Genomic DNA, 21,199 nt, shown 5'->3' on the forward strand with positions numbered 1-21,199 from the left:
TTTATAGTTCTTTTCCTGCTGACTCAAGTGACATGACATGCACGCGTAATTCTCAGTTTGGTCTTAAAAGTTAGTTTAATCATGAAGCAAGGAAATAATTTTGAAGATGACAAGGACATCAGAGGGAAATAAGTAAAGGCATTTTGAGATCACTTAAAGCCCGAATTGTTTGAAACTGGGGCAGATAGTTTGGTAAATTAATAGGATGACAAGAAGTTGTTACAAGAGAGTGCGTCCCAACAATTTAACGCGAGCAACTTTGAGTTCAAGTGCATCTCAAGTAACAAGATAAATCCAAGGGATTTTGCTCCAAACAGACGGAGGGTATCCAATGTGAAGAAGAAATAACCCAACGAGAGTTCTGTACTTGACAAGGCACTAAAAAAAATGGAAAGCATATCAATAATATCAATGCCAAAGCTGTAAAAGAAATATTGTGTGTGCTCTTCCTTTTTTCATTTCAAGTTGCATGTATTGTATTTGGCATTTTCAGGGATTGGAAGGCCCTCTTTCAGCTACCCAAACACTTATACCATTCGATATGCTTTTGAGTTTGTACTGATTTCTTTGACCTCCCCTCTTTTGGAATCAATTTAGAGTCATACGGAAAAAAAAAGTTCATGTCCCCATAGATTTATTTAAGAAAGTCCATTCCAAAAGGAAAATTCAAAAAAAAAAAAGAGAAAAGTAGAGATAAAGAAAAAAAAGGAAAAAAAAAAGAAAAAGAAAAAAAGGGGGAAAAGAAAAAAAAAGAGAAAAAAAAAAGAAGGAATGAAAAAGAAAAAGGAAAATAGTAACAAAAAGTGTTCTTGTGAACTACGTTCGACCTGATTCTTGTCACCACAATATACGTAGGCAGTCTTACGGTTCGGTCGCACCAAATAAAATATTTCATAATCCCACGAAGTCAAGAGTGGGGCAGTTTTTCTTAGAAATTCCATCTCAAAAAGAAGGGAAAAAAAAGAGAATCAAATTCCTTTCTTTTAGAAATTGGGGCAAAGTTTTTAGAATAGATTCCAAAAGTTGTAAATAAATTAACCCCGTTGTCTTAGTTATTTTGAGCCTTTATGATAACATTTCTTTCTAATCCTGTCCAAAAGCCACATTACAGTCCAAAAAAGACCTCCCAGATAATCTTTGAGAGTGTCGAGCTAGACATGCCAGGAGCATATGATGTTGTTTACTATGGTCAATGCCTTGTCATCTACAGAATTAGAGAAAATAAAAAGGGAAAGAACAAAATGAGAGAGCCTTATCGGTGAAAACCCTTCGGGCACTACAAGTCGAATAAGGACCGTGAATCAGATAGGATAATCGGAGCATTGAAGCCTAGTTTCACAACTCAAATTTGCTTGACAGATTAGGCCACTTAATCAAAAGGTGCATGTCATGGTCATTAGAGTTGGTGTCCACATCTGATAAGTTTCTACTTTGTAATTTTTTGTTAGGTATCATCTCTTTCCATTGTCCTTTACTTTGTTCATTTTGTCTTATTTACTTCCTCTTTCTGAGTCTATTTGGCTAGAACAAGTGAGAAATGATTTCAAAATTTGTTGCCAGCTTTTCAATTGCACAAAACGGAATTTGGCCAGCACATCAAAGTGGCATAAGTCAGGAAAGAACAGTATGCACACTGAGTCGGTAACAATCAACGTGCTTTGGGATTCATGTGAAATACAAAAGTTTGGTAAATGTTAATTCATGAGCAAAATGCAACGGGTAGAGGGTATTGAGTTTGAATGAATCAGAGGTATTTTCTGCAATAAGGGTGACAGAGAAAGTAGTTAGTCAATAAGCAAGCAATGTCTTTCAAGGTGAAATCAAAGTTATCATGGAAAGTGAAGGAGCAATCGCCCTCAAAGTCAAGGCTACAAACCAACCACCATGTTTAAACTCACAAGTTTTCTTTGTCTGAAATAAGGACAAAAGCTATGTTCATATCAAAGCTTGGAAGCTTGAATTTTTCAGTTGTAATGCCCCAATTCTTCTTACACAAAGGCTATTGAGAAGATCACACATCGCTCTTAGGAGACGCACTTCCTAGCTTGGGTATTTTAGGTTATATTTTTGTTTTAGGAGACGCACTTCCTAAATTGAGTTTCACCCCTAGGAGACGCACTTCCTAGTCTGGGTCTTTCAGGATACACTTTCAGGAGACCCACTTCCTAAATTGAGATTTCACACTTAGGAGACGCACTTCCTAGTCTGGGTATTTCAGGTTATATTTTGTTTTAGAAGACGCACTTCCTAAATTAAGATTTTACCCCTAAGAGACGCACTTCTAGTTTCGGGTCACTTAAGTTCATTCCTAGGAGATGCACTTCCTAGTTTGAGTCATTGAAGTTTCACCCCTAGGAGACGCACTTCCTAGTCTGGATCTGTCAGGTTATATTTTATTTTAGGAGACACACTTCCTAAATTGAGTTCACCCCTAGGAGATGCACTTCCTAGTTTGAGTCATTTAAGTTCATTCCTAGGAGACGCATTTCCTAGTTTGAGTTATTGAAGTTTCACCCCTAGGAGACGCACTTCCTAGTGTGGGTTTTTCAGGATACACTTTTAGGAGACGCACTTCCTAAATTGAGTTTTCACCTCTAGGAGACGCACTTCCTAGATTAAGTCATTGAAGTTTCACCCCTAGGAGATGTATTTCCTTGTCTGGGACTTTCAGGTTATACCTTTAGGAGACGCACTTCCTGTCGCGCCCCCTTTTTCTCTCTTTGCATCGAAAAATCGGGTTTATGACATCTTGGGTATAAGACAACTCATTCCTTTTGGGAACTGGGTTTTGCATTTGAAGAGTCGCCACCTAATGATTTAAGGTGCATTAGGACACCTATAGGATTCATTTCTAAGTTTGCTTGATAACCAGAGATAGGGTAAGGGCTTAAAATTATCCTAATGGGAAGGTGTTAGGCACCCCTCGGGATCCACTAGTGTAGTTCCCGACTAGATAGTTTTGTGAATTTGTACAATTAGCAAATAGAAAAGTATAGGCTCAAATAGTAGGGGATTAAGGTTTAAACACGTAAGAGTTTGAAAGAACAATTAAAGGCGAACTTTGGAAAAAGGTGTCACATTTTCAGAGATACTTGGGAATATAAAAGGAAAGGAGAGGGGAGGGGAGGTCCTAGGTTTATTTATTATATGGATCACATCAATGCGATACCCAGTATGACACTCCTCAGAAGAGGGGATACACGTGGTATTAATGCACCGGTCATCATATCCATATCTACCCTTCCCACCTCGTCGAGGTATTAAAGCGCAGATTGGTCTCGACCACTATTGCATGCTATTACCCGTCCCACTCCTATCAGTCCCGAAGGAACTTAGGACTACCATTCCTAAAGGGGAGGGATATTAGGCTGACTTTCCGGTTTCAAAAGATGAAAAGGCTAAGGCGATACACAAAAACACATAGGACTGCATGTTAGGGGAAATATGTGAACAACTAAAAGGCTCATGTATACCTCCTCAAACAAAGCACATAAATAGCATCACTTAAACACAGTTAGGGTCTGAATTTAAAGTACTAAGGCAAGGAGAATTTTAATTGTTGAGGCAGACCAGTTTATTACATAACTCAGATAAGAAGTCTGAATCAGGCCTGCCTGCTAGTTGTAGCAATTACTGATTAACACAAGCGGGTTCAGATTTTATTGGTTGTTATCACCTAAGGCTTGCCTAAGTGTTTGGGTGAGATCCTATAAACATGATACCTGTTACTAATTCAGAATGTGGAAAAGCAGTAACAACTCTAAAACAAACGACTTGAGATCCTATAGACATGTTTTCTGAACCGCGTTAAATAAAGGAGTAAGGTTGTTTAAAACTAATTCAGAACAATATGAGTTAAGCTGATTTTAAACTAGACTGGTTTCAGATCCTATAGGCAAGATATCTATTATTACTAATTTTAATTCCTATAGATATGATATCCAGTCGAACGTGAAATGAAGCAGGCAGTATTTACTTGAAATTCCTATAGGCATGATTTCTATAAATGTACTGATTTTAATGATGTCGGATTATAACGACTTAGATCCTAAGAACATGGTGTCTAAGCGTGGTAATAAACATGCAGAATTGAAGACAAACCCTATAGGCATGTTATCTAAATGTAGAGTTAGACATGCAGAATTTAAATCACTCATATAGACAGGTTCTCTAAATGCAGAGTTAAACATGCAGAAAATAGGTCCTATAGGTATATTCTCTAGATGTAGAACATGCAGAATTTTAAAGAAAACAGATCTTATAGGCATGATATCTAAATGCATAGTTAAACGTGCAGAATTTAAAACAACAGATCTTATAGGCATGACATCTAAATGCAAAGGTAAACATGCAAAATTTAAAATAACAGATCTTATGGGCATGATATCTACCCTTAAGCATGCACAATTACCCAGCCCTTGTCACTAGCCAACCCCACTGTTCATTACACATTATTACAAACTGAATAATGAATTACATCAGAAAAGTGTAAAAGAAGAAGTTACAACCAGAGGAAGCCTGATTCTTGACTTCCTCTCTGAGTTATGGAATAAACCACTTCAAATGCCATTTGTTCCAAAGCCTTTCTCAGACTTGAGTGCATCAAAATTCCCTAAGGGTTTCAAGGGACCCCGACAGTGCTTACACCCAAGTTTGCATAACCAGATTTGATTGATGTTCCCAACAGATGTCGCTTCAGTGAAACTATCTGCATAAAAATTTGAGATGCCAACTTTTTGGATTTAAAATACGTTTTTATTGCCTAAAAAATACTTTTATATATATAACATGGTATTAGACCATGCTATACTTTAATAGTGTTTCTGCCATTAAAGTATATAGCACGGTATTATACTGCACTATACTTGTTTGTGGGCCCACCAATAACTCTCCTGCGGTTAACTAACATAACAATAATTCAATTGTGTATAGCGCGGTGTAATACCGCGCTATACATCAAAAAATTCAGCCCCTCGAGCTAGGCATTGTCTTATTTAAAGGCGTTAGGATTTTATGAAAATCCATTCAAAAAATATTCTAACTTCCGTTCAAACTTTTCTTCTTGTTATCAAGCATTTTTTATAATGTCTGAAGAGCCAAAAATAAGGATTTCATTATATTGGGGGGTGAGGTTGTAATGGAGAATAACTCTGTGAGGTATAGTTCATCTCCACAGTGTAATGTTAAATTGCCGCTTACAATGGAGTACGATAAATTGGTATCGTTGTTACGTAAAAAAATGAGTGTGAGGAAACGTTCGGTGAACCTTAAAGTAACCCGTAGATTTCTGTATTCTGTGACTCCACAGGGGTTTGCTTGTTACTCTGAGTTTAACATCGAAGATGATAAAACTCTTAGAGATTTTTTGCGCATTCCGGATGAATACAGGAAATTTATTGTAATAAAATTGTTGGAAATGTATGTCAAGGCTGAAAACGTTTGCAATAATGAGATTGCGCAAAGCAGGGATAACCCCCAGTCATCGGGTGGTTATTCTACAGCAATTTTATCCCAACATGTTCCGGCTGAAAGAGTTTGGTCGGTTCTTAACTTATCTCCGCGGGCGAACGAGGAACGAGGAGTGAGGAAATAATTTCTCTCCTACTTTACATAATCCACAATACGACTGGTAAACTTTAATTTTCCTTTCTGTTACGATGTTTATTTTTTGTTGAATTGAATTTGTATTAACACTCATATTTTTTATAGGGGGTACCGTTCGGATATGAATTTTACAAGTTATGACCCCACGCTCAATTGGAATATGCGTAGTTCTGGCGTGTTGGATCACAGTGTTCCATCCGGGAGTCATCACCAACAGGAAAATGTACATCATGGAATGTCAACGCAGTACGACTTGTAAGTGAAGTGATATAGCTATATGTAAAATATTTATCAATTTGAGTAGATTATTATTTTGTTCTTTTTGTGCAGTGAAAACGAGTAACTTGATGGTCCTGACATCATTCAGTTGCCCGTAGATGATGTATTTACTCATGATCTGGCAGATGCGTAGAGTTAGGAAGATAATAGTGATTATGACAATAATGTCGATGAGTCTGGAGATAACACACCCTTCCCTGACGAGGGTGATGATGAGGAGGAAGTGAATGTCGAACCTGAGATGACGAGGGAGCATGCTCCTCCACCTCCCGTTAGACCAAGAGTGTATGAATCCCACGTGTCGTTTCATGAGCGGAATATTTCCTAACTTGATAATTTGCCAAGTATGCCGGATGTGGATGCCCTCACAAGGGATACTGACGAATTTCGGTCAGCAATGTGGGATGAGTTTAGACCAACGGTGCTGGCAAAGGGCATGTATTTTTCCGATAAAGCTCGCTTAACCAGGGCTGTAAAAATGTACAGCGTAAGAGAGTTGCGTGAGATGACGATAAGGGAGTCAACTTCGGAGGTATATAAGGCTGTATGTCGTAGACAGTTTATGGGTTGTAACTGGATGTTACGTGCGATCAAGAAGAAAACAGGGTTGTGGAAAGTGGGTAAATATATTGACACCCATAGATGTGAAATGGACACATTCAATCAGAATCACTTCAACTTGGATGTAGACTTGATTTCTCTTGTCTTGATTCTTTTATTGGAAGTGTCCATTAGGTATAAGATCAAAGAGTGTATTATATCCGTCCACCAGGAATATGGGTGTACTATAACCAAAAGAAAGGCATATCTCGGGCACAAATGTGCATTTGAAATTATTTATGGTGACTAGGATAAGTCATTTTCAACTCTACCCAGATACATGCCTGCACTAAAATACTTTAACCCCAGGACTGTTGTTGAATGGAGGCATGAGCAGAGTCTGGGAATACCGAAATATATTTTCAATTATGTGTTCGGGTCATTTAAACCAGCAATTGATGGCTTTGTGCATTGCCGTCCGGTAATTTCCATAAACTGTACTCATGTCTATGGAAAGTATGATATTAAGCTTTTGATCTCAGTTGCAGTAGATGCCAACGGACAAATATTTCCACTAGCTTTTGCCATTTGTGCCAATAAAAGCGAAGAGACGTTGAAGCTTTTTTTGAACCATTTGAAGCAACACGTTGTCAAACGGCGTTCAGGTATTTGTCTAATATCTGATCGGCATGGTGGTATTTTAAGTTCTGTATGGCATTTTCCTGAATGGCAGCAACTGTATGCATACCACCGCTGTGTGAGGCATCTGAAGGACAATTTCAAGAAGAAATATCCCAACAAGGCCTTGCATGATTTAATGTTGATGGCTGCAACTGAGCACCAGCAGTGCAAATTCACGAGGCGCATGGAAGCGATCCGACAGTTAGACGAAAGAGCCTATAATTGGCTGATGGGATATGAGCTTCACAAGTGGACATTGCATACTGATGGTGGCAGACGATGGGGAGTCCTGACTACAAATGTGTCGGAGTCATTCAATGGCTTATTGAAGTGTGCACGTGGATTTCCTGTCACTGCCATGGTCCGGTTGCCTGTCACTGCCATGGTCCGGATGACATTCAAACAGATTGCAGAGAGCTTTGTTGAAAGACATAGAGCTGCATCAGAATTGATAGACATGTGTGTTCAATTTATGCCAATACAGATGAGAAGATTTGAGAAATACAAGAGGCGAGCACATTGGCATTTATTTTTACAGTATGATCATGACCGAGGTGTTTTGAAGTTTGCACTGCTATCCGCGGACACTGGGGGAATAATCTACAAACCGTGAATGAAGCCAGCAGGTTGTGTTCATGTGGGAAATGGACCATCTACCACATGTCGTGCGCACATGCCATGAAGTGCTTTCAACAAGTTGGTTTAGGGGCCACCAACTATGTTGATAGGAAATACGGTGTTGCTGCATACGTAAACACATATAGTAGGCAGTTGCAGCCATTGGGTGCCGAGCATTATTGGCCGCCGGAACCATTTAAAATGCTGTGTAACAAGGACTGTTTGCGCAAGCTGCAAGTGCAAAAGAGAATGCGTATACGGAACCAAATGGATGTTGGTTGTCACAGCCCAAATTCCAATAAGGGTCGTGATGGCGCCGGACACCACTGTCAGGCAAGCCAACCAAAATACTTAATTAAATTCTCGATCTAATAATTTTGAAAACTATGATTTTCCTTCAGTTTTACCAATAAAAGATAATCGTTTCAAATCAAATATGAATGTTAAGCAGTTAATACAAGATACCCCATAGCCATCCCAGAACCCGATGTCACAAGTGCATGAGCATTTACTATGGAATGAAATAAAATACGATAACTGTCCGGAATACAAAGTGGACAGAAATGAAAAACACAGTAAAATATTCTAAAGGGGACTCTGCTGGCTACGGGTCGTCTCGATAAATGCAGATACCTATGTATCCATGTCAACCATGCCGCTATGCCACTAAGCAACTAGCCACATATGAACCTGTGCAACAAAAATGCACAGCAAGTGTAGTATGAGTACGAAAACAACGTGTACCTAATGAGTATCCCGTCTAATCTCGAAGAAGTAGAGACGAGAGGTCGACTTCGACACTTGCTAGTGGTCCAATAGTAATATTATTAGTGCGATGAATCACATATTTATTAAGAACAACAATAAATTCAAATAAGTCACGAAACAGGTAAAAGTCCCTTTTTATTAAATCTCCGGATTCATAATCTATTAGTTAACAATTATCTCAAGTTGGGGAGAGAAAATATCAATATTAATAAATCTCAAGGCAAGAAATACAAGCATGTGCAAATCATGTCGTGGTCGTACGGCCCGATCTAACATAATTGTAAAATGTGCACTAACGAGGGTCGAACGGCGCGAACCATAGATGCATCTATTACCCCGCTCGCGAATCATACATGCAACACGGTCAAATTTAAATAAACAATTACCCTGCTCGCGAATCATACATGCGACGCATGAACACATAGAAATACGTGCTCAAACAGTCAATTAAGAATTTATCGGGGAACATTTATCCAAATAAAAGCCAATTATCTTTTAGCGATTTAAGAAAATGAAGTTTAATCCTTTTAGAAATTCATTTACCAATTCGATAGGATTTAAGAAATTCAACTGTCAATAAGATTACAGATATTCCAAGTATAGCATGTTTTTGGGTCCTAGACTACCCGGACTTACACATATTAGTAGCTACGCACGAACTTTCATCACCTCGTGCGTACGTAGCCCCCACAAATAGGAGCACATAACCAATTATTTCACCTATGGGGACAATTCCCTCTTACAAGGTCAGAAAGGAGACTCACCTTGCTCCGAAGTCCAATAACCAGCTTCCAAGCCCCTTTCGACGAATCAAACCGATGCCCCAACGCTTCAAAACTATCCAAATAACGGGCAAACCAATGAAAATACACCTTAATACTCATAACAATTCAATTTATATAAAATCCCAACTCCGCTTGAAAAGTTGACAAAATCGCCCTCGGGCCCACGTGCCCGGATTCCGAATTTTTTCGAAGATAAATTTCACCCATAACCTCACGAACTCAAATATATAATTGGCTCTCAATTTCATGTCCAAAATCGTGGTCAAAATCCAAGAATATAAATTTCCTAGGTTTTCTTCAAAATCGCAAAATTTCTACTAGTTTACATGATTTTTCATGTTAAAATCTAGATATAATCCAAGTAATTAACTTGCAATAGGTGGAAATCACTAACCTTGACATGGATGATGAAAATGGAGCTCCAAAATCGTTCCTAGGTCGGCTCCCATGGAGGAAATGAGATGAAATGAGCCAAACCCATTTCTTTACACTTATACACTGCCCAGACGACTCTTCTTCACGTTCGCGAGACCCCCATCGCGTTCACGAAGAAGAAATTCCCAAAACCATTTTTCCAAACTCTTCTCAGATAGCCTCTAGTATAATTGCTGTAACTTTTGGTACAGAACTCCAAATGATAAATGGTTTAACTTTGTGAAAAGAAGATACCAATATCAACAACTTTCATGCTTTTGTTATCGCCCAATTCCTTATAGATTTCGAGATATAAGCCTCCAAAGTCAGCCATGTGCAACACAAATTTCTTCTTTATCTTCCCGAACAGCCTATAGTGTACCAGCCATAACTTTTGGTACACAAATCCAAATGATAAAATATTTAATTTTCTGAACACTAGACACAAAGATCTACAACTTTCATTTTTGGATTATCTCCAAATTCATTATAGATTGTGATATATGAGCCTCCGAAGTCAGACCTGCGCAACAGAGATTTTCTTCTTCGCGAACGCGAGAACATCTATGCGAACTCGAAGGACAAAATCCCTGAAGCCCAAACCTTCTTCGCGAACGCGAGAGTATCCTCATGAACGCGAGAGTATCCTCACGAAAGCGAAGAACAACACCAGCAACAGCTATAGCAAAACAGCCCGAAATGATCCGAAACCACCCCGAAACACACCCGAGGCCTCCGGGACCCCATCCAATCACACCAACCAGTCCCATAACATGACACAGACATGCTCGAGGCCTCAAATCACATCAAACAACATCGAAATCATGAATCACACTCCAATTCAAGCTTAATGAACTTTAGAATTTCAAAATTATACATTCGATGTCGAAACCTATCAAATCACGTCTGATTGACCTCAAATTTTGCACACAAGTCATATTTGACATTACAGACCTTCTCCAACTTCCAAAATTGGATTCTGACCCCGGTATCAAAAAGTCCACTTCCAATCAAACTCCTCAAAAACCTTCAAATTTCTATCTTTAGCCAAATGACTCCAAAATGACCCACGGACTTCCGAATTTACTTCCGATCGCGCTCTCAACACCAGTATCACCATACGGAGCTATTCGCAGACTCGGAATCCCAAACAAACATTGATAACACTGAAATACACTTCAACCCAAACTTAGAAATTCTTTCAAAAATGCCAACTTCCACAATAGGTGCCGAAACGTTCCCGGGTATTCCAAAACCCGATCCGAACATACACCCAAGTCCGAAATCATCATACGAACCTGTTGTAACCTTCGAATTCTGATTCCAAGGTCGTTTACTCAAAAATCCAATCTTAGTCCATTCTTTCACCTTAAAGCTTCCGAATTGAGAATTTTCTTTCCAAATCAACTCCAAACTTCCCGAAATTCAATTCCGACCATGCGTACAAGTCATAATGCCTTAAGTGAAGCTGCTCATGGACTCAAACTGCTGAAGAACATGCTAAAGCTCAAAACAACTGGTCGGGTCGTTACATTCTCTCCCACTTAAACATACGTTCGTCCTCGAATGTGCTAAGAACTGTGAAGGAGTTGTCCGAAATCACTATTTAACACCTCGTGCACCTACCCGTGCTACCACAACTCAGTTGAGCACATTAGCTCGATCAAATCTGAAGATATTCTTTTTCATTTAGGCAAATAAGCCTTAGAGCCAAATTTCAACATCCGGAATTCTCTGCCAGACCTGCTTCTAACATACGAACACCGTATCAATCACCACACGAGGCACCCATACATGATTGCATACCTTTGCTGAATCCACACTATGCATTGCATAACCCACATGACCATAAATATATCCTCTGATAATAACCGCCAAAATTCTACGAATTTGACGCTCACAACACACCTCATGACACATATAAGTCCTGTTCCAACTCTTGCAACACTGCCACGATGGAAGAGGTGTGTAGAAACTTATAACCAACTGCTGAGTCAACAAATCATTGGGTCTATACTCCTGACAAGAACCATCACCTCATTCTAAACCAAGTAATGGTCTTTGCTCCTTAATATACTTCATATAATCAGGTTGCACTGATCCTAAATCCAATGATCTCGTCTCACCTAGTACGAACTGCTCAGGTAATAAGCCACCCCATACACGACCAAAAAGTCTCACATGATGCCATAATGTGCCAATAGGCTGCAGACTTAAACGTGATACATAAGGAAAACGAATTTTGGAAGGGACTACTCAACTCACGCAACTAATATGAGCTTTTCTTAGAAAATGGGAAACAAAACACATAAAATAGATATAGGGAACTATACTCAACATCACACTGTTGGGGCACGCAACCCAATGGCGATGTGCCACCCGATCCACACATAAAATTCACATAAGGAGATACACACTGAGCTAGATTCCTTATTACAACAAAATACCGAATATCGATCACAGGCATGCTAAGTGCATAATACCATACCTGGGGAGACATATATCGCCATAAGCTACAAAACTCAAGCACAACTGAGGTGCGATATATGATCTGAATCTCAAGAGCCATCCTGCTCATATAACATCATCTCTACGCGGAACCTCAACACTTAAGAAATTCACCAAGCCTTCTCGAAGCTCATATGGCACAATAATATTACATGAAATAGCCATCGATGAAACAACATCCAACGTCCAAATACTCCTCTATGAGGAGCGCTATACTGAAATGAACACATCCGGCCTGATATAGAGCCCATATTCATATTTAAATCACAAACCTCAAGCCGATTTTGATCGTTCCAAACTAGGTCAATAATCTTTCCTAGGTCCATAATGACCCACTTTTTCCCATAACACACCAGAACAAATATCATGACCGGAGCAATCCTCCATAGTTCACAACCCAATAAACCGAGTGCTCTCCAAGCATAAATTCTCATATCAATGATATCATCACAATCTTCATACTTGGTTTAAATCCTCAATCAATCAAATGACTACATGCCATACTTATACAATCTTCCCGTGAGACATGCTCCCACAACCTTCCACACTAGATAATAAGTTTGCACATCCACACCACTAACGTTGTAGAGCAAATCAAGAATCCATAACCAAGATGCATAGCCTTTTTCACAGAACACCGATCTCAGGTGACGCTGAAAACAATACCAACTTACTTTAAACTCCCAAGCTTCTTTCCTGCTCATCCGAGCTCGTGACATCCTTGTCAACACCGAACCACAACCTTGATCCTCACTTTCAAATTTCATACCGCTTACTACACCTAACAAGCCGACATGCTTCATCATAACTCCTAAACCAATAATATGGTAAACACTTCATCATATGAAAATTTTTTACTTAACTCATTCCAAGAGAACCATAGCAACACGCAAGTGAATTCTCATGACCGTAGAACATTCAAATCCTCAAGTAGTGGTCTAAACCACCATAAACCTTCCGGGATCCTCCTACATAATAGTCCATAATACTTAAATACTTCCAAATAAAATCAATTACGGTGGCCATCAAGCCTCGCACGTACCGCCACAAATCACATGCATAACTTAATCATGCTGAAGGAACTGATCACCGCCACCATTATGCCAATTCAACTATGGCTAATCAAATAACTTCTTCTAATTCATCCTTAACTTGCCTTAGAGATAATAATAGCTCCATTCCTTACATCACCAACCTAAATCCGCACTCATCTTGAGTAACCCTATTCCACGAGACCACATTGTCTCCAAACCTATGAATCGTTTCACACCCTCCCTGCACGCACATTCGCATCTTCAACTGATACACCCATTCTGATAATTCCTCAACGAATCCGAAGTCTTTTTCTCATTTTCCTCCCAATGCTACACTACAAGTCGAAAATATCATAGAACATTCCAAGCCTCTTATCATAATCTTCTACAAAAGCTCTATTCTTAGCCATACTTATGGACTCGAAATCTTTAGGCACCACACTTAAACCTTTGAATCCACTAGGACCATTATTGAGAGCCACCCACTCTGACTTGGTCCCAAATATAATCAATAAGGCCAATTATAGCACGCATTCCTCAAATTCTTTGCTCAAACCACTACTGATGACCCTCTTCCATAGTCATAATAACTCTCCAATATACCAATAACCAGAAATCTCATAAATAGACGACTATGAAACCCAATTATAGGTGGTGGGACTCTCCCACTTAGCTTGAATCTACTATTAAACAACCCTGGAACCCACCAAGGTCTTTTATCTCTTATTGACATGATCTTGCGCAATCAAACCGCCAAATTCCTCGAAATCCTTCCGTTAGCATTTCATGAACACTCTAAATCTCTAGCAATATCCACATATTCGACCTCTTAGTGGATAGCCAGTAAAATCCTTCGTAGAAACTTCGCCAACCATGCGACCGCTGACATGTTCACAAGAGATAACCCACCTGTGGAAATTACATGTTGACATCTCCCAACGAAGCTGCACTACCCAACTACTACGAAATCAGTAACCCATCCTGAGCCCATGCTCGCTCACTAGCTGCACAAGTCCATTCACTCCTCATGGACATCAACTAGAGGCGAAACAATACATCTCAATCCAAAGTCTGAGATGAGTGCAGTGTGAAAGGGTCAACCCTTATGTGTCCAAGTTTAGAGGGAGCTCACGGGTCCCAAGGCAAGGCTCACACAAAAGAGGCAGGACCTAAGTCTAAGAGTATAGTGGAAGTGCAGAAATAGAGATTTAAAATTAAGTTAAGAATAGTATGGGATAAGGGTAGCTTGAAACGGTAGTGGTGAAGCTAACACTACACAGAATCAGCGTTTTATACAAGGGGTCAGGGTTTGGGAATTCATTATAGGGAGCATATGACCCTAGGAGGGGGTCAGGTTTTGGACATGTGCAGCAATAGATGGTGCTGGCATGCCAATAAACCAGCTAGAGAATACAACACAAATATGGGATATGAAGTATATGACCCCGAGGAGGGTCAGGTTTGGGTCATGCACAGTAATGTCTCACGCTAACATGCCCTCAAACCAACCAAAGAATACAAACACATAGGGGACATAGAGGTTTGGGATTCATAAGTCAGAATAAGTGACTGACAGAGTTCATACATAAGGAAAAACATTAATTCAGAAGGGAAAGGGGCAGATTACAGCATGCTTGGTAAGGTAACTTGACTAAACATAAGCAGGAAACAGGCAAGAGTGAAAGAAATAGTAAAGAAATATGTTGTTGTTGATGCTGGAAAATTAATTAGAACATACCAGTAAATAAGCAAATGCAAAAAGAAAAGTAAGCAAATTTCCCACAGCCTAGCCTTGGCTTTCAGCCGGCTAGGTAAGGCAACACACAAGTAGTAACAGAGAAAAGAGAGAGAGAGTTTTGAGTGAAGTGTGTGTTCTGAACTCAAGTGTTTCGTGTTTGAAAGAAGAGAAGGTGCAGGGTATTTATAGCTTTTGAAAACAGGTGAGGAATAAGGTAATAAGTAAAGTTCTACCACAAACATGGAAACAATCACAAGTCATAATCAAGTGATTCCCCTTTAATTAAGGAATCATTGTTAACGGGTAGTAACAGATTCAAATAAGGAAAGAAATCAGTTTAGAGACAGACTGATTATTGCCATAAAAGGAGTAGCAAAAATATTAAGTAAGCAATCGAGTGTAAGCACAGAAATATGCTTATTCTAGAAATAGATTCAACAAGGTAAATATTACAGTAAAGGGAAAAGAATCAATCAATTTTGAATGGGCGAGTGAAATCCGGGTTCATAAAAAGGAAACTTTGAAAATTGGTCACAAGACCAAGATCAATCAAAGAAGAGGCTTCAACATATAAATAAAGTGAACAAGGTCATCAGACATGCGGGGCCAAACATATTGTCAAATGAGATAATCACAAACATGCAGTAGTTGCAGAAATAAGCTAGGGTTCAGTAGTAAAGCAAACATTCGAAGCATAGTAATAAAGTAGGTCAAGTCACATTGAATCAACAGGGAAGAAAATAGATTATCAGAAACATGCAAAGGTTTCACAGTAGCAGGTAAGGAAACCCTTTGAGAGGTTAGGGTTTTCGATAAAAGTTGAGTTAGAAAGATAGTAAAAATCAGATAAATCACACAGAGAAAAGAGAGTCTGAAACAAGAACTTTCAATCGAGTCGAGTGTTCAGACAACAATTTCAGACCCAAAAGACCTAGGGTTTTCAACAACGAACGAGTTCAAAATATGGTGAACAGATGAGTCAAGCAAGAACTTAAACAAACATGTACACATTTAACAAACTGCTTCAAAACTCGACTGAGGCCCAAAAGAAATTAGGGTCTTAATCATGCTAACACAGATAGAGGAACATCATGAGCAAAAAATAGTAAGATCAGAAACACGTTAAAATCAGAGAAGAGATTTTTGAAATAACTTAAAAGAAAAACCCTAATCGGAAAAGATAAAGAGTCGTTTTGAAAGCAAAGTTAAAGAACCTTCGAGAAAAATGCTTAAAAATTCATGGTAAGCACAGATCTAAGGTAGATCTGAAAGAAATCGAAAGATCTTAGAGATTTGGGTTTCAGAAAATACAAAAAAAACGAGAAAGATCTCGAAAGTTAATGATCTAACCATAAAGGTCAAGGACCCGCCTCGAAAGGCCATAAATGGCTGGAAAAGGTCATGGATGGTCGGAGAAAGGCCATAAACACCAGTCGAGCAAGTACTGGACCAAACTCTTTCGAAGTCTGGTCGTGAAACCATAGAACCAAACACGTAGAAGCCATGGAAGGCTGGTACAAGCCTAAAATGACCACGGAAGGCCATGGATTAGGTAGGTGTTAGGGTGGATTAGGGTGTAGCTTGATGGCGGCGGCTAGGATTTGTAGGAGTATCAGAGAGAGTTGAGAGAGAATAGGTATTTAGAGGCGGCGGTTGGTGAGAAATGAGGTAGGGTGAAGGGTCGTTTGGGTTAAAAAGGAAAGAGGTAATGGGAGCCGTTGATCTAAACGATCAATGACTGGGATTAAAGAGGTTAGGTGGGGAGTCCGGGTTGGGTCATTTAAATGGGTAAAGGGTCGGATTTAAAAGGAATTGGGCCAGGGGAAATTGGGTTCAAATTGGGGTCAATTTGGGCTATAATTGAAATGAAATCTGGCTAGATTTTAAATAGCCATTTTCCCTATTTATTTTATAAAAATAGCAAATTAATTTCTGGAAATAAATTAAAAGTACTAAAATGATTTATGACATATAATTATCAATTTAAAAAATACTGTACTTAATTTTCATGAACATAAACGCAATTAAATCCTAAATGAGGCTAATATTGCAATTATACAATTTAGCCTCTAAAAATATTAAATTTTGTAAAAATATGCAAAAATTCCCTTAACTATATTTTAGCATAAATGTAAAAGTACAATAAATGAATCACCAAAAATGATAATTTTGAAAATTATTATTGGGTTTTTATTGATAAAATAGGGAAATAAATTGATTTAAAAAGCTTTAAAAATTAAGGAAAAATAATAAAACATTTGGACATACTTATATATGCATACATATGTTGTTTTGAAGGTATTTTGCATATTAAAAATATATACAAATTGGGTATCAACAGTTGCCCCTCTTTACCCGGGAAGGATGAAAGAGTTGTCGGGTAAAGATATGATGGCCAATTTTAATCGAACGAAATGATTCGAAGAAGATAGGCCGCACCCTGGCTTCTGAGATGCCTACACATCCCTAGTCTTACAGGAATCAGGCCATATGTAATTCCTTATCTATCAGCGGAGTATGCTGATGGAGACTCTTCAGGAACGGATGCAATATCCAGGACGGGGTGAGTGGATGGCTTGTGGGAATGGTTAAGGTTTGATATGGCTACGGGAACTGGAGCGGGCTTGCTCCTGCCGGGATGGTCGTTGCTCGCCGGTGTACCTGCAATTGGAAATAATACAAGCGTATATTGTGCATGAATTTAAACATGATACAAATTCCCGTCGGACCATGAATGTTGTCCTTGGACAGTTAGGATGACGACCTTAGACCATGACGTCCTAGGCCATGAAGCGTACAATAAAGGATTCGCAGGCCATGAAATGATGCTCTCAGGCTATGAGGATGGTGCCTCCGAACCATGGTGCCTTTGAATAATGATATGCAAAAGATTAAAAGGGGATCCTCGGGCCATGACATGGTGTTCTCGGGCTATGAAAATGATGCCTCCGAATGATGATGCCTTTGGATAATTTGGCGATCTTTCAGCCCATGAGATGCAATATGTGGCAATCTTTCAGCCCATGAGATGCAGTATGTGGCGATTTTTCAGCCATGTGGATGCAGTATGTGGCAATCTTTTAGCCATGCGGATGCAGTATGTGGCGATCTTTTAGCCATGCGGATGCAATATGTGGCGATCTTTCAACTATGCAGATGCAGTATGAGGCGATCTTTCAACCATGCAAATGCAGTATGAGGTGATCTTTCAGCCATGCAGATGTATTATAAGGTAATCTTTCAGCCATGCGGATGCAGATGGAGGTAGAGCTTAACTTCAGAAGGCAGAATAGTAGCCTTATGCAATACAATATGCAGATGGAGACAACGTTTAGTCTCGGAATGTAGAATGGTAGCCTTATGCAATGCAGAAATACAGATGGAGACATCGTTTAGTCTCGGAAGGCAGAATGGTAGCCTTATGCAATGCAAAAATACAGATAGAGACAGCGTTTAGTCTCGAAAGGTAGAATGGTAGCCTTATGCAATGCAGAAATGCAAAGGGAGACAATGTTTAGTCTCGGAAGGCAGAATGGTAGCCTTATGCAATGCAGAAATGCAGATGGAGACAATGTTTAGTCTCGGAAGGTAGAATGGTAGCCTTATGCAATACAGAAATGCAGATGGAGACAACATTTAGTTTATAAGGCAGAATAGTAGCCTTATGTAATGTAGAAATGCAGATGGAGACAACGTTTAGCCTCGGAAGGCAGAATGGTAGCCTTATGAAATGAAATAAAATGGCAGATGGTAATAGAGCTTTCTTAGGTGATAGCAGATTGCGATATTGTGACTGTTGGGGACATTGTGACACATAGAATGTCACTGGTGTGTATGGATAGCAGATGTTGGTAAGTGCAACAGTTCTGAGAGTTGTATTCCTGAACAATGTGCATCTCATGAGTGTATAGTATGTTTGATGATTTCGACATCCAAGTGTCTGCATCCAACGAAAAATCGTGAGTTTTGTAAAGGGGGAGGTTAGTTCGTATCCCATCTGGCTCTGCTTGACCTGCTCGACTTTGATCTGGTGATACTATATGTATCATTGGGGTAGCGTTGCTAAATAAGGCAATTTCAGTAATAAACATGCATGATTTAGTAAAAATATGACATAAGTATATAATTAAGAATAGCTTTTAGATGAACCGATGACTGTGACGTGGTTCAGGACATTACAACCTCTCTTGCTACGGAATTTTGAGGGTCCTCCTTAAAATTCTGCCCCAGTTTAATGGGTTGATGCTTCTGACTGTTGTTTGCGATGATCGAGTGAAATCACTTCGGAATTTTGAGGGTCCTCCTCAAAATTCTGCCCCAGTTTCCAATTGAGGGGGAAATGAAAATTTTATTAAATTGTGACCGAACCCATAAGACTGCCTACGTATCCCCTCTTAAACGAGAATCAGGTCAGGCATAGTTCAAATTACATCATATATGGGAAGCATGGAAATTATACATAATAAAGCTTGACTGCATCTGAATTAATCAGCTTTGGCCAGACTTCTCCGTCCATTTCTACTAGTATGAGGGATCCTCCTATCAGAACCCGATGAACCATGTATGGACCCTGCCAGTTGGGAGAGAATTTCCACTTGGCTTCATCCTGATGCGGAAAATTTTCTTTAACACCAGCTGCCCCTGTGTGAACTGTCTTGGCTTGACTCTTTTGTTGAAGGCTCTGGACATTCTGTTCTGATAGAGTTGACCATGGCAAACTGCTTTCATTCTCTTTCCATCTATAAGGGCTAGTTGCTCATAACGACTTTTTGCCCATTCTGCGTCGTCGAGCTCAGCTTCTTGCATGATCCTTAGGGAAGGAATTTCTACCTCAGCGGGAATAACTGCCTCTGTACCATAAACTAGCATATAGGGGGTTGCCTCAGTTGATGTGCGACTGTGGTGTGGTACCCCAATAAAGCAAATGATAACTTCTCATGCCATTGTTTATGCTTCTCTATCATTTTCCTCAATATCTTCTTGATATTCTTATTGGCGGCCTTTACAGCTCCATTCATATGCGGCCTATTGGCTGTGGAATTCTTGTGTTTGATCTTAAAGGTTTCACACATAGCTTTCATTAAGTCACTATTGAGGTTGGAGCTATTAACAGTAATGATCGACTCTGGCACCCCAAATCGACAAACAATGAGGTCGCGAACAAAGTCTGCCACGACTTTCTTAGTTACTGCTCTGTAAAATGCTTCTTCGACCCATTTGGTGAAATAATCGATTGCTACTAGGATAAACCTGTGCCCATTGGAAGCGGCAGGCTCTATTGGTCCAATAACATCCATTCCCCAAGCGGCGAACGGCCAAGGTGAGCTTGTTGCATTAAGCTCATTTGGAGGTACCTTTATCATATCTGCATGTATCTGACAGTAATGACATTTCCGGACATACTGGATGCAGTCCGTCTCCATAGTCATCCAAAAGTAACCAGCTCAGAGTATCTTCTTTGCTAAGACAAAACTGTTCATATGTGGACCGCAGGTCCCAGTGTGAATTTCCTCTAGTAGCCTGGATGCTTTCTTTCCGTCGACACACCTTAATAATCCCAAATCAGGAGTCCTCCTATATAGGATCCCTCCGCTATGAAAGAAATTGTTGGACAACCTCCGAAGTGCGCGTTTTTTAGCAGGACTTGATGATGACATTATCTACATATACCTCAATCTCCTTGTGTATCATATCATGAAAAATGATAGTCACAGCCCTCATATAGGTGGCCCCTGCATTCTTCAGGCCGAACGACATCATATTGTAACAGTAAATTCCCCACGGCATAATGAAAGCCATTTTCTCAACATCTTTATCATCCATCCAGATCTGATGATAACCAGCGAAACAATCTACAAATGAGTGCAACTCATGCTTGGCGTAATTGTCAATTAGGATGTGTATGTTCGGCAAAGGGAAGTCATCTTTCGGACTAGCCCGATTGAGATCCCGGTAGTCGACATAGACTCGGACCTTTCCATCTTTCTTTGGTACCGGTACGATGTTGGCTAACCATGTCGGGTATTCTACTACCCTGAGAACCTTAGCTTTGACTTGCTTAGTGACTTTTTCCTTGATCTTCAAACTCATATCAGGCTTGAACTTTTTGAGCTTTTACTTTACCGGCGGTCATGTTGGATCGGTTGGCAGCTTGTGAGCCATAATAGACGTACTTAGACCAGTCATGTCATCATATGACCAGGCGAATATGTCCTCATACTCCCTTAGAA

This window comes from Nicotiana sylvestris, chromosome 11 (assembly GCF_000393655.2).
Source record: "Nicotiana sylvestris chromosome 11, ASM39365v2, whole genome shotgun sequence".
In the NCBI taxonomy this organism is placed as follows: domain Eukaryota; kingdom Viridiplantae; phylum Streptophyta; class Magnoliopsida; order Solanales; family Solanaceae; genus Nicotiana; species Nicotiana sylvestris.